The sequence below is a fragment of the Channa argus genome, chromosome 1 (assembly GCF_033026475.1).
Source record: "Channa argus isolate prfri chromosome 1, Channa argus male v1.0, whole genome shotgun sequence".
Classification (NCBI taxonomy): Eukaryota; Metazoa; Chordata; class Actinopteri; order Anabantiformes; family Channidae; genus Channa; species Channa argus.
Window position 1 is genome coordinate 15,028,617 of NC_090197.1, and position 15,811 is coordinate 15,044,427.

Genomic DNA, 15,811 nt, shown 5'->3' on the forward strand with positions numbered 1-15,811 from the left:
TTATTCTCTATAGCTATAAATGGGACCACACATGTGAAAATTTACTTCCTGTTTTGAAACTAAACCATGCCTTATTATTATTATTATTTTACATCAATTGGAGTTCACAGATACTTCTGGGAGTTACAACCTCATTTGGGTGTGTATGGTTAAACTGAGTTGTCTTGTGTGGCAAGTAAATCACTGCTGTCTAGTCATTATCAAAAACAATGTTATAGTTTAAAGTTTTGAAAGGAGATCGAGAGATATGATAGCAAGAAGAGAAGTAAAGAAAAACAAAGACACAAACACAAGAGTAGGTTACAGACAGAGAGCCCAATCAGTAGACACTGAGAGAAAACCAGACTAGACTGAGTATCTGTTTCACAGTCCGTTCCGTTTTGTCAGGTGACCTCAAGCGCACAACAAATTCATCTGTTGCTTTGGCAGCTAATTGGAGCCTCTCTGCATTTAATCATAATTCATTTGTGTGGGTTTGTTTACAATCTGCCATCAAGTGAAAGCAGTGAGAGAACGTGGGGGTGCAGAACAAGCACAAAAAAGATGAGAAGACAGAGTTCTGAGAGATTTCAGCTTTGAGAATTGGGATTTTTTATTTTTTTATTTCTTTGTCTGCAACATCTTCTTTTTGCAATTGCTCTGTCTGAAACTTTCACAGAAGGTCACCACATGTCAACAACCTTCACCCTGTCATTTTTGAAAACACAAAATTATGATGATTACTATATTGATTATTTCCCAGAATAGAAATGTGTTTGAAAGTACTGTTGCTGAATGTGTTAATAAGTTTTATTATGTGGCTTGTGTTGTAGTTGGTAAAATTATGGTAATTTTTTCGCTAAATAGTAGTTCACTTTTGGCTCAGTTGGTAAGGCAGTCGTCCACGGACCACAGGGTCAGTGGTTCAATCCCTGGTCCCGGCTATATGTCGAACTGTCTATAGGCGAGACACTGAACCCCTTAAAGTCCATTCCCATACCCAGCCGTGCAGTACCGGTCCAAGCCCGGTGCCGTATCTACATGCGGACTCCCGGGATAAGCCAAAAAGACAAAAAAAAAGTTAACTTTTAAAGAGGAATGAGGAAAGTTTCCCAGAAATTATCTGAAAAATATGGGGCTTATGAAATAAAGCATTAGCGAATGATTTTAGTATCACAACTTTGTTTAGTAAAAAAAAAAAATATTATCTAAGCACAAGGTACTATGACCTTTTTTTAAATGTGACATTCTGATTTTCACTGACAGGACTGACTAGAGTGAAACTTTAAATATATAAAGACACCGTATAGAAAATAACATCAACAATTGTTTTTAATAACCAAGTTAAAGGAAACAAACAAACAAACAAAATAAACAATAAAGTGTACACTGTAGTGAAATATTCCACAAATACTTCTACTCTCTGTTTTATTTCTTCCATCATTCTGCAGACTGGAGAGCAGTCTCAGTCACAGCCAGTCACTAAGGAAACTGATGAAAAGCTTCTATATATATATGCACATACGCACACACACATACACACACACACACAGCCACACACATATCACAGGCTTCTCTGTCTGCCCTCCCTCTCACACACACATACTGACTCTCATGCTCTCTTTCGCCCACACAAACTTCACACACTCAGCAGTCTGTGACAACGACAACCCCCGCCTTCCTACGCTCTTTACCCATCCATTCCCCCCTCGTCTCTGTCAGCTAAAGTCTCAGCTCTCTTGTTTATCCATGTCTTTCCATCTGTCTCTGCATTTATGTGTGACTGTGTGCATATATGTGTGTGTGTGTGTGTGTGCTGGAGCTTGTGAGACAGCAGGTGCAGAGCCATCTAATGATCACATACCAAACAAAGTGATAAATACACACACACACACACACTAAAGCAATCAATGCAAGACTAGCTTTATCAATTTTCTTTAGAGTGTCCCAACTACAGCCTATTGGTAACCGTCCAAAATATCACCACTCCATTATCACTTGCTAGAACATTAGAACACCCTTTTTACAACGTCCTTGTTATTATCTATCAGGTATAACTTTTTGTAATCATTACATAGTGCCCTCTGAATAGTTTTTATTCTACAAATACATTTCAGTTCTTTTCCACACCCCTCACTCACAAACTCTTTTCCAGGCTGCGTTAACTTGCTGGCAGCGTAGTGTGCTACTTCAGCCCAAGCCACATCCCATTCACAAACCTACTAATCCACACACACCATTATCCATGCTAGTCTCACACACACACACACACACTCACACACAGAAGTATGCATGTGTGTGCGTGCAGGATTAGGGAAGGACTGGAATGGATGGGCAAATCGCTGTTAAGCTTCTCTATTGCTATATAATCCTAGTGAGTAGAAACACACATACACACACACACACACACACACACACACTCATGCAGACACACAAATGTGTAAATATGCAGATGTGCATGCTACCGTGCACATGCAGGCATGCAAAGATAAACCAATGCAGTCTATCTTTCATTTTCACAAATGTACAAACAATCTATATGCACACACCCACACAAGCACAATAACTGCAGCCATAACAGACATTCAGACACACAAATATGCAGACAAGAGTCCAATGCAAGCATTCAAGGGCAAACACAGACATAAACACCTAAATATTATATCAAAGACAATATATAATCCTGCTTAGAGAATGTGTGTTACTGCACAAAAGGGAGTAAGCATATAATGTAGGAGGGGATGCAGTTGGAGAGAGAAAACAATTTTTAAAAAAAATAAGAGTCTATTGAAAAGAGAAGAGGGAAAAACATACAACATTGATAAGAAGAGTGAGAGAAAAACACAGACATCAATGTAATTCCAGCTCCATTCATCATTAGACCATCCATTCATTCCATCTGCCCACACAACTATCACTGGTTTGTCTGCTCCAACAACATAAGATTGTTCACTTGTATTAAAAGAGCATGTCACTCACTTTTAAATGTTGGAATACAGAGAATTAACCAGGGTATTTTGTTTTGAAATATGATTTACAACAGCTAAATTAGCATTTAAGACATTTTGCAGGGCCAAGGCCATGGTGCATGATAAGGTAAGTGTTTGCAGAATGTGGCTCCTCCATTAAAAAACTAAAACTATTTAATTGACTTAGGCAACAACAAAACTCTTCAAAAGCTTACGTTCAATATTAATATATAGCATAATTATGTTGAATTTAAATGTGTTGGAGCATCTTCTGCATCTTATTTTATAGCTGTTAAGGGCTGCGTATTTCTTTTTACCACCACTTGCAGGCGCCAAAGATTTTTTTTCACATTCTGCAACTTTCAGCTTTAAATAACAAACTATGCCCTACTTTTTACATTTTAACACAACCCAAAATCTTTTTTCTATTTTCAATTAAACCCACCCATACAATCCATACATAGTCACTTGATGATAATGTTGCATTTCTTATCCCACCATTTACATAAAAACTAATTTTTTTTTATATTTAAAGTGATTGCTCTTTGATATTTATCTTGCTTTATCGTTGTGTTTCCTTGATGTTTTCCTGTGTGTGGGACATGTTGAGAAATACAGACAGGCAATCAGTCTTAGATAAAGTGAGTGTGATCATTGCATAGCTGAGGGGAGATTGAGAGCAGGCTGACAGGTGTGAGATGTGTGACTCTGAGGTGCTGCAGGGGGCGCAGTGCTAAGCAGAACACCTGCAGAGAAAAAGTGTAACCCACACTTGATATGGTAGACTACAAACACAAACACAAACACACACACAAATATAAACAACAAAAACAAAAGTATTTGTGAAAGTGCTTGCATGTGTTCATGTCTGGCACTGAGAACCATACAGCTGTGTGCACTGAAGGTTAACTGCCCCCTGTAATGGGTCTATAATGGGCTGGCAGACTGGCACTAACAGGCATGAATGGGCATGGCAGCAGGAATTGTGTGCATGAAGGAGAAGTGGGCGACTGCTCAGCATGCGTCCTTGTCTGTGGATGATGTGTTCCACCTTTTCAATAGCATACAGACAAACATATCAGACAGCCTGCATCACGAGATGAGCATGCAGACTTGGTGCACATCAATCAAAGCATTCTGCTCTATACAAAATGTATCTCTGAGACCTCTGAGATCGCACATGCAGTTCACACTAGGAAAGTAGCAGAAAGTCACCACCATCCACGCACGCACACATACCCACACATACACACACACACACACACACACACACACACACACACACCATCACAGCACACTTCACAGGTGTCGGCTTGCCCAGCAGTCTGTCCCCTACTGAAGCCAAAGTCTGCACGGTCAACACAACAATAAACTTTGATAAAATCCCCAAATCTACATGCATATCATTCTTGCTTCTGTATACAATCAAATATACAGCACACAACGTTGTAATCACGTTGAATAGCCATGTTGATTACTGTCAGGCTCCCAGAAGGGAAAATGGCTTCAGTCGATTGAGCAATTTCCACAGAGTGGGGTATGCTCAAATCAAATCAAATCAAATCAAGTTTTATTTATATGGCGCAAAATCACAAATCTGGCTCAAGGGATTTTTCAGTCTGTTCAGTGACACCCTTAGTCTTTGGACCCAACTATTAGGTGATGCACCCAAGAGGAGCAGAGCCACATGACGTCCTCTACACTACGAAGACCTGGGAAAAGGACCGACAACTGGAACATACAAAACGCAGAACCCGGACATCTCACAAGGGAACAAACACAAATGATGGTATTTACAGGACAAGAAGAAACATGCAAGAGAGGGAGAAAAGGGGAGAAAAAGAGAGAAAAAGGAATAAGCTGAGAAACCAGGGACCAAAGGAGGGAAGCCAAAATTGGTATGATGTGGCAAGCCAGAGAACAAAGTTTAACAAATTCAAGTAAAGTGTGAAACGGCCTCTCTGGACAGAAGTGATTGAATTGTAGCTGTTTTGAACGAAAGCAGTCTTGGTGATGCCTTAAATGTGTGGATCAAATGTGTGTGTTGCTAACAAAGGGACAATGTTTTAGGTTGCTATGTTTTGATCTTTTGGAAATGCTGCACCAAAAAGCAGAAAGTTCCAACCTGTATTGGCCTATGTAATGATTTTTTTCCTTTATGAATAACAAAATATGGACAAGTTGCATTTAGCCAAGGGGTAAACTGTGTGCACTGCACTGAAGACCGAAGACTAAACTAAAATTAACAAAATTAGGTAGAACTAACAGAGTATTTCATAAATTTGAAAATAATAATAATAAAAACTCAAAATCCACACATAAACAGATAACTGTGTAACATTTATATTATAGTGTTTTAATTTATGGGGAGTTAATTATTTTTAATATAATAGCTTTTAGGACAAAGTACTGGAATGTGTGAAACCAGTGATACCAATGCTAATTCTCAAGACAAATAAAATTACAAAAGCAATATTGTTTGTGACAAAGGGGCAGTAAATATAGAAACAGTAAACATAAATCTAAATATTATTAAAATTAAACCTAAAGTTTAATTCATTTTTGAATTAAACTGTGTTAAAAGCACATGTACTCCACTATACAGCGATGTCAGAAGAAGAAATTGCAGATGGCTGAAAAATTTTAATGTGGGGGTTTCCTTATGGTGTTCAAGTTAAATATAGTTTGTGATATGTCTGGAATGTAAAACTAAATATAATGGACACTACTGTATTCAATGTATTGGACTCTAACACACATTTTTTCTCATTACATTACTTATTATTATATAATTCTACAAATAAGCAACTGAGCCATAGTTTATGTTTGTGCTGGATATATACAAACCAGTCTGCATCTCGAGGCAACTGTTCATTTTTGCACTGTGGTGTGCCGCCTAAGTTGGATTTAGAGAAGAGCAGCTTCACTCCAACTGCTTAAGAGTTTGTAGAGAAAGCGATGGGATGGAAGCAGACAGAGTGACCACACGGGGTTTTCAGTGATTGACTCACATTTCCAGCTAACTTCTAAACATTTTAAGCATGTGTTTGAGAGAGAAAAAATATGGCAGAAAAAGAAAGAAAGAGAGAGAGTATGTGGGGGTGTGTGTGTGTGCGTGTGTGTGCGGTACAGTTACCAAAAAGACTTATTTGTGTGTTAAATTCTTCTGCACGCATGCAGCTGTCTCATGGGTTGAAAAATAAAATGTTTTAGATGCTTTGGCACTCTCTCACACAGATTTGTCTTCGGGCTGGCTGCATGTATTCCTACAAGACACAAAACTCTTTGACCCTGACCCAGTTTCAACACCAAACTTTAATTTTTTGCCTAGAAGACCACTGTGTGTGTTTGTAGTTTGACAGCAGTTATGTAAGGACTTGCAGTAAAAAAGCAAAACAGAGATGAGAAAGTGTGAGGGGGAAAAGAGGAGAGTGAAAAGGAGAGATGAAAGAAGGACCAGGGGAATTAAATGAAGGAGAAGCAGAAATAAGATGGATAGAGACAGTGATGTCACCTTGTAGTGACAATGCGTGAGACGGACAAAGAAAGAAAGAGAAAGAGAACAAAAGGACAAAGAAAGAGATTTAGGAGATCTATCAGCTGATAGATGTCAAGCAGACAACCTCCCACTCCTTAGGCAATTGATTCGAGTATATTGTGTGGAATGTGTGTGTGATTGAGTGACAGTGAAACTCTGGCTTTGGCCCTCCGGGCATAATGTAGTACTACTAGACATCTCTCTTGTGAGACTGCACTTAGTGTGTGTGTGTGTGTGTGTGTGTGTGTGTGTGTGTGTGTGTGTATGTGTGTGTGCGTGCGTGCATACAGTGCTGCTGTGTGTGTATAAGTGTGTATGAGAAACATCAACAGGGAGAAGAAAAAAGAATAAAAAAACAACAGCAGAAACGTGGAAGTTTGTAACTTAAAGAGCATAGAAATGTGAGTCACTTTGGTGTGTGTGTGTGCCTATGTGTGTTCGTGTTACTCACGTTGCGTGTCCTGTTCACACAAGATAAACCATAACATTTTAGGGTCTTGTTTTTTGATTAATATAAAAAATTATGTTCGGCACATAATGTTAAGGGTTATGTTTTCAGGGGATTAATAGAAAGTCAATGCAATATCCTCCTATGTGACAAAAACAAGACTGTGTGTGGGTGTGTGTGTATGCGTGCGCACACTCGTGTGTGTTTCAAGAGGACAGCATAATGGAATGCCTCGGTTCAAGACTTGCCAAGAGCACTTTTCCCATACGCCAGGGAGCCAAGACTTCCCCAACCAGCCAAGAATAGCACCAGCAGTCTCACCCCGTCTCTCTCCGTTTTACTCTCTCACTCGCACACACAATCTCTGCCGTTTAGATTCAACGAGAAAGTAGGTGATAATGTAAAGGAGGGAAACACAGCCTCACATACATCAATCAGCAAGATGAAAGACAAAGTAGGTTTAAAGAAGGGGGATATTTACTGAAACTCTGCACCTTAAGAACATTGTAAATCTTGTACAACATACTTGGCCACTGTTGAACTTGTGGTCATGTCATTAATCATGCTTAATCCTCAATTTTTGGTCAAACATACACATTGGTAAAATGTTTTTGATCAACATCTCTTTGACCAACATCCCAAGCTAATGAATCCAAACTGAACCTCAGTGGAATGACGTGGGAGGAAGATAGAAGGAGCACAAGAAGAAAGAAGAACAAGAGAGAGCAGTATACATCATACAGCGTAGTCGGATTCCAGCATTGAAACTGCAGCACTTTCTAAACTGTCTGCTCCCTGTGGGGTAAATGAGAGTGCTCTCTGTAAACGTGTACTGTATGTACGTGTGTGTGTGTGTGTGTGCACGTGTATGAACTTAAACAAGCAGGTTTTGTGAGCGACAACAAACTACTGGTGTGTAAAGGCGGGGACCGGAGTGCTTCCTTTGCAAGGCACCAAATGCAGCATAGCAACATTTTTTCCACTCCACAAACACAGCTACACTGTGGGAAATATTTAATCTTATTCACAACTGGTTGTCACAAAGTATGAAGTAGTTATACACTTTAATTTTGTCCTAATGGCACCTTGTATCTATAAAAGACTTTGTAAAAAGGACTTGAACAGAGCACTGCACAAGATTTAATTTAATTTAATTACATGTAATTACATGTTTTATTTGTGACTATGTATGTTTTGCAGTACTTTCACCCCTTGTCTGAGGTAATTGTTCAGAAGGGTCAGAGCTACCTCACATTACTTTTTAATCTCTGCACTGTGGATGCCTGTACTGTGCAATAATGAAATGTTTTTAATTAGTTTGTGATGCATATTATTAGCTCATAGCTGGACAGATCAGTGCTGCCTTGAGACTTAACCTGCCAATTAGTATCCTGACACTCCAGTAAAGTCAAACATTAATCTTCCACTCTGTGTGCAGGTTCCTGGTGGAGGTTGGTTAGAGTTTATTAATAAAGCCACCCGTGTCGATTGGATATTGCTCATGACAGCGGTAAACAGACATGCAGAGATTCCTTAAGGGGAGGAGGCAACTGGAAAATAACACTCATCTCTGTGGGGGAGAGAAGTTAAAAAAATGTGCTTACATGTTTGTTCATATTGATTTTTTTATGACTCACTGGCGTCTTATAGTGAGCAGAGGGACTATCAGTCAAATAGAAGGTCTGAGTTCAAATCCTTCACCTCAAGCATTTGCTCGGCAGAAATGTCTACAAGCAAGGTAATCTCCAGCAGCTCCAAAGGTGCAGCTGACCCTGTGATCTTACTTTACCATTGAGGGGGAGAAAGTGAAAAGAGAATTTCTCCTGTGAGGATCAATATTACATACAGAAAGACAGTGTGTACTGCAAGTAATTCAGAGAAAAGTCAAAGCAGTTGTTGTGCGCAGATACTTTATAGAATGGAAGATTTGTTTAGAGAGGAATTCAATAAACATGCAGATAAATTAGAAACCCAAACACACACACAAACATATAATTAATGAATATAAACTACAATACCACCCCTGTAGCTTTACAGAAACATTAATTTTTATTTTTATATAGATTTTTTTGCACAGCCAATAAGTCTTCATTTCTAACAGGAAGACCCCTCACTGACTAGTCCACATGAAATTATATCTCAGATGCCGCTTCGTGAACAAACACACTGTCACTATGCAGTCTAGCTTCCCTTACCCTAAAAATGCCCTTACTGCAATCACAGCGTGGGCAAGGAAACAAACTCAGTTACCTCTGTGAGCTGAGGCCCACTGGCTTTGCTTCAGCAGCCGAATGGTGTTGTTATCTTTGTATTTTTCTTTCTGCATTTCTAAATCATTTTTAAATCATAATTTTACTTCGAAACTTTGCATTACATGAGCCAGAATGAGGATGTACATTAATAGTAAGCTACTAATTTGAAACAATCCATCCCTGTGATATGCTGAGATTCAAAGCTACAGAACAGGAGACCATGGGATGGTTCACTGACGAGCTGCCACTTCACTCCCATTAAAATCAAATGTACTTTACTCATCATGCATCTGGGCTTTGACCAGGATGACAGGTTTATCAGCAAAACAAGGCTCTTGGTTATGGAGACCACACAGCGCGGAATAGTCCTTGATGTCAGAACTAATGACATCAAATAAAACATGATAGCCAGACTAACAGCTTTTAGGCTAGAATAGCAACATGGTAGCAGTTTGAAAGCAGTAAATCAGCAGCAAGCAGTGAAATACTGTCTGCCAGCTTCTGAAGCACATCTTATTTCAAGCTTAACTAAAAACACAATATGCTACAGACCTCCATCTATTCAGAAAATTAGCTTACATAGCAACAAAAGAAAAAACATAGTACATTTAGATGAAAACCAGTACATCGTACCAGGAAAAACAGAGATATTCTCACCTCATTCAGAAAAACTTCTCCAGATCCCCCCTGGTTTGTCAACAGGTACAGCCCATGGAGAGGCTTTTAGACTATCCCAGAATGCAGTGTGTTGACTCGGGGACTCAGCACTCCCTGATGGATGAAAGCAATAAAACGTAAAATTAAACTACAAAAAGTCTCATGCATTACGCTACAAGACAGTGGTATACACAGGAATGTGAGTGTTCAAAACTCTGGATGCATCACTGGTCACAAAAAAGACATACACACCTCACTCTATAATATGGGATCCCCACAGTGTGCTTATAATAGAGCTGTGGCTGCAAAAAGGTAAGATGCAAATGTTTGTCTTTCACATTTTATCAGCCACTGATTATCTGCAGGTCCTGATTGGAGAATCTCACAACAAAGCAGAACAAAAGTGATGACTAAAGATAATGACGATGCTGATGGTGCATTAAATACAGTAAGTGAACTATACTGACATAAAGAAACAATAGAGGGACCTGCAGCTTCCCACATTATAAAACACACAAGAGAACTTTATACAGAAAAACGAAAGGTTCATAAAGAAAAAGGAAAATCAGTTTTCCCTAGTAAATCTATTACTGGTAAACATGTCAAAAAAATATGCATCACAACCCAAGAATGGAAGGAGAAAAATGTTCTAAATGTTTGTGGATGACGACTTGAAATCTTACATATATGTATCACTACTGCTCATTATTCCTGTTCAGTTATGTTCTAAAGCTTAAAGACCTTTAAACCTCATTTGATATTTTCACTGTCAGTCTTTTCAATATGTAGCTTTAATTTGCTCTTGTTTGAAAAGCATTAGCTATTTAAAAAAACCTGCAATGTAAATACCGGTCATTATAAACAGGACCTGTCATTTTCACTAAAACACTCCAGTGCATCTTTAAAACCATCAAAGGTGCAACAAGCTGACTAAAGCAGACACCCACACACCCGCATTCGAGACATAGCGGCTGATCCTCAACAGTGTGCATGCACTCTGTGGGACTAATTAGGTAAGTTGTGGCGGAATGATGGGGACATTACAGAGATAGACACATTATTTGCTAATATTCAGCTGCAGAGTGTGTGTGTGTGTGTATAGTGTGGAGGTGTGGGGTCATCAAACACCCTGCTGACATGTCAGAGGTGGGGAGGTGTGTGAGCACTGGACAAAGATAAAAGTTTAATATTGGATGGTTCTCCAAATAACTCAAAACAGATGTGTTAAAATTGTTTTCACATTTAAAGATAGAAAAATTATAGAAAACATGGAAAATACAGCTGGCAGTGAACATACAGCGGATGTTGGACCTAATATATGCTTAACGTGTTTATATATCCAGCAGAGGAAAAAGGCAAATGCCTCTATTTACCTGAAATTGCAATGCCAGCGTAAGTCCAAATGCACTTTTTGCAGTTTTCCTTGTTGGGTATGTATTTATTTTTTTCGAGTTTTACATGTTTTGCAATTTTCCTAGCACCAAACAAACTTGTTTGCACTGCTGTGTGACAACGGGCGCAGCTTCAGCTGTTGTGATTGGGTGGCGCAGTGAAATTATGATGCTCATTTTTTACAATAATTCTATTCACAATAAAACCCTCTCTTATCAAAAATCCAGATGCAGAGCAATTTTTATGGCATCACTTGGCATGCTGCACACACAGGGACAGCACCAAAAAAAAAAAAAAAGTGAGACCTTTTTGCTTTTGCTGATCTTCTTCATCAACCCAGATTACTACAGAAACATCAAACATCAACACTGCCGTTCCAATAACCGAGCAGCTCACAACAACTTGTAGAACGTTGGATCTTTCCTGTGGAGTTTAGAAACGCTTGTGTTCATCACAGAGTGGTAGAAATGATATGTTTTATCTACAGTGACAGAGATGCTGTGTGCAATTTTTCCACAGCAGTGTGACTTCAGGATCCGACTGGATTTAACAGTAAATAATATTTTAATTAAGCCCTAAACCAAACTAAGAGCCTAGTTATTTTTATGTCAGCTGAAAAAGATTGTTAAAGTTAGATTGCTGTTTTGCCGCTACCAATCAGGTATAACAATACCTTTTTGTTGGGAGAAAATATTTTGAAAACAAGTCTGCAGGACTGTCAAAGCTCAACATGAACTGACAATTACTTATTTTCTCGCAACAGTAAGTGGTAATAAATGCTAAATAAAACATTTTAGAAAATGCATTTGCAGTGCATGAAGAGAAAGAAACACCTTACATAATTTCAGTTGATAGTTTTCTTGTTCTGTTCAGAATCAACTCTGTGGCACCATCCGTAGTCCAACTTTATGCACTGCTGGTACAACCAGTAATTTTTATATTGAATGCATACAAAAATCCTAGATTATATTTCCTTCTGAGTATATTAAAACATGCAGGAGAAGACAGGATAGAGATCAGTTAACAGTTAATCCCAGGACAAATCAAACAATAAATAAATAATGAAGGTTGGCACTTTGTGTCAGCTATTTGTAATAGTGAGCAGGGTTCTGCCCATTAAGTTGTTCTGAGCAAGAGCAAACACAAGTACAAACAATTTATTAGTTGTAGTGTGCTTCCATCTGAGCATTCTGCTTGTGTCAATACATTTTTTATATATATCTATTTCTATTTCATGTATTTAATTCCCTATTGTGCACCCATTCGGTTTTTGCCTTTACAGCACAGAAACAGTTCAGAGCAGATTTGATTAGCCTGCTGGACATAGTCTTGCCAGGTCAGGTCCAGAGCTAATTTAGAGGTAATTGCAGATAAGTGGTGACTTAGTAAAACTAGAAAAGTGGAGGATTCTGGACTGAAGATGAACGATATCCACTAATTTTATTTTATTTTCATTGCTTGCAATTAAATGGTTGTGTCTTAACCGATGCTGGTGGGCCTATTGGCTCAGTGGTAGAGCATTGGGTTGGGACACAGAAGGCCATGGGTTCAAATCCCTCCGCACCAGGTGTGGCCCCGCTTGGTGGCTGAGCAGGGGCTTGTGGCGGGAAGGCCATCCGGTGTAAAAACTCATGCCAAATCAACACATGCAACTTTTTTTTGTGTAAGTGACTTATTATTTGCGGTAAAAGGTTTTATTGCTGCTTACTGAAGGCAATGAGAGGACAGTATGTGACATAGTATAACATTAAATTCCACACATGCCTTTAATGTTATGTACTGTATGGTGACTATTCTACCAAGAGATTAAGAGTGATGAGACATAACACTGAAAGAGGAAGAGACATACAGAGTTATGTTTAGGTATGCAGAAATAGGTGAAACTGGCGGCACTCACCAAACAGTAGGGTTTGCGTGCACTAAAGATGTTTCTATGAAAAATTGTTGTGTACAAAGCCCATGGATTAGCAAAAGCAACCAGCAAAGAAATTCATCATATGGTAATGAAAAGACAAAGAGAGAAAGAGGGATGACAACAGAGTGAAAAATAGCAAAACTGTTAAAGAAAAGAAGGGAGGGAGGTGATCCAGAGGTGACAAAAGGAAAGGAGAGAAAGGAAGAGCAGACAGAGAAGAGGAAGAGAGGTGATAGAGAGACAGAGAGTAAAACAGATGGTGGAGGAGAAGAGGCAGATAGAAGCTCACTGGGAGGACAACACTGGCTCAGCTAGCGAGGCACAGCAGGGAGTGTGGAAAGCTGAAAAATGTCAGCAAAAAGAGAGGAGGGGAATGGTAAGAGGGAGGGCAGAGCAGCACGGAAGTTTCTTTAAAAAAAACTTCACAAACTAAGGGAAATTCTAGGATACCTGATATTAATTTCAAACTTATCAGCTTTAAAGGACATCAAGTCATTTTAGAAGCATTTACAATGTGTTTTATTGATTGCTGAGCTGTCTTCACAGCTCATCTAAAAAAAATGAAAAAAATAATTACAAGCGTTCAGAAATTGCAACACAGAGATGAGAGATTTACAAACTTGAAAAAAAGACAAAAAGCTGCAATCTTTTGTGTGCATTTCCTGCGATATGCAACGTGTCTAATAAGTGTTTAACGGTACTTGACTACATGCTGGCATGATTACACCATGAATACTTCTGACCACTCAACTATCACTTCATCGTTTTAAGTGCCTGCATTCTTCCCATTCTCTCTTTGCCAACTGCAGTCTAAAAAATGTTGTCCACCCGCAATCGCCAAGACTGTTGCCAAATCTTTTGTCGAACATAAAAGTTTTTCGGTCCTTTGAAAAAAAGGGGAAAAAAAGCTGCTGACTGTGTGACTGCAAGTACTGAGTTCAAAGGCTAACATCCGCAACGATTTACCCAAAAATGCTTCTAAAGGTTGAGTTCCACACAGTAATTTACTTCCAGTGAAAAATATAGTGTTGAAAGTCAAACTCTTGCTGCACTGAAACTTAAACAGTCGAATGAGCCACATATGATAAAATATGTTTTACCGAAGAAAAAACATTTATAACTTACTGTAACATTTGTCTATTTCTATAAAAAAAAACATTTTCTGTCTTCTTGTTTAGATCAGTTACACTTGCTACAGCACACAGTCATTATTGGTCATAAATATGACAGACAACCACAGTGACGGAAACACACAGACACACAGACACACAGACACACACACAGAATACTTTAAGAGCTGACGTAGTGTCTGACAGCTGTTGTATGCAGTGTCTTTTTGCACAGTGTGTCTGTCTGTGTGACTGACCATCACTGTATGTAAAGGAAATGCCTTCATCAACCACAACCCCATTTTCCTAGACTCATATCTGCCATACCACAAACGAGGAGTCAACTCTCCGAAGGCTGTAGGTGCTAAGACCAGGGAGGAATGTTATCTTGGGTGAACACATGTCCAGAAAGACCGGGGTCCTTTTTCTTATCGCTATCCTTTATCTATAAAAACACACTTATTTTCTTTGTTACTAGAAGCATGTACAATACAGGGGAGCTCTATTAGCCCCAGTGCCTGAGAACAATTCCTGGTACTGACCTAGACTATTTTTAATAACCAATTTCACGATGATATACTGTTGGAAGGAAGGAAAGAAGAAAAAGAGATCACAAGCCAGGAAGCAACTTTAAATCACTCAGCAAAGAGAAGCATAAAAGAAAGGTCAGAATTTCCAGTTTTACAATACTCCTGCTCAACCTGCCCAAATTCCCCAAGGCTTTCTATTCAAACACCATTTATAGCCATTCCCATTCCACTAGTGACAATCAGGGATATGTGACCTTATCAAAGTTATCAATTAGGACGTGTCTTTGAGATGACTTGAGAAAAAGTTACAGCTTATGTTTACATATATGATGTACAGTTCTATTGATTGTTCTACAGTAAATGAGAAAATGTCAACACTCAGGGTATCGTAAGTGCAGAGGATATGGGTCCTTTTCTACTAATAGATACAAGCTATAACCACAAAACTCCTGTCCAGTTAGTTGGATGCAAGTGGGATTAAAAAGCCAAAAAGCAGAAATAGGCAATTGATAAAAAGTCCTCCAGTTAGAAGATGACTTACATGTTTAAATGAATAGTTTTCACTTGTTCACAGACATGCCTCAACTCTGTCAACATCCACAAGCACAGCCCTCTTCTGTATTCATGACAATGTCTCTTGCTGTATAAAGCAGACAAGGTATTGTGTCCTGTCTGAGATTTATTTGTGAGGTTACACAACTTCACTTGTGGGTGGAGCATGCATAGACACACAAACACAGTGAAAGGACAGGCATTTATTTGTCCCAGATAAAGACAATAGGGTAAGACAAATCCAAGTCACTGTGTGCGTGTGTGTGCGCGCGCGTGCGTGCGTGCATGTGTATGTGTGTGTAAGCTTCTGCGTTAAGAGGGCATGCTGAGAGAATAGGAAGCGTGCTTTCTGTGCCAACCCTCTCCTTGGCAGTCAAACAAGGACATGCACACACTCACACACACTCTCTCGCACACACACAAACACAATGCTGAGCATTTTTAATTGGCCACTGATTTGCCAGTTAGTG

The 15,811-nt window shown here is 39.0% G+C and overlaps 1 protein-coding gene across 4 annotated transcripts in view; it reads right to left on the bottom strand.

Annotated features, from left to right (window-relative positions):
* atxn1a (ataxin 1a) overlaps nucleotides 1-15,811 on the bottom strand; it is an 85,093-nt gene that overhangs the window by 21,030 nt on the left and 48,252 nt on the right. For all 4 annotated transcript variants that reach the window (XM_067500174.1, XM_067500146.1, XM_067500163.1 and 1 more), the window contains one exon: nucleotides 9,844-9,957. The gene's annotated coding sequence lies outside the window, so the exon portion shown is untranslated. The remainder of the gene's footprint in view (nucleotides 1-9,843; nucleotides 9,958-15,811) is intronic.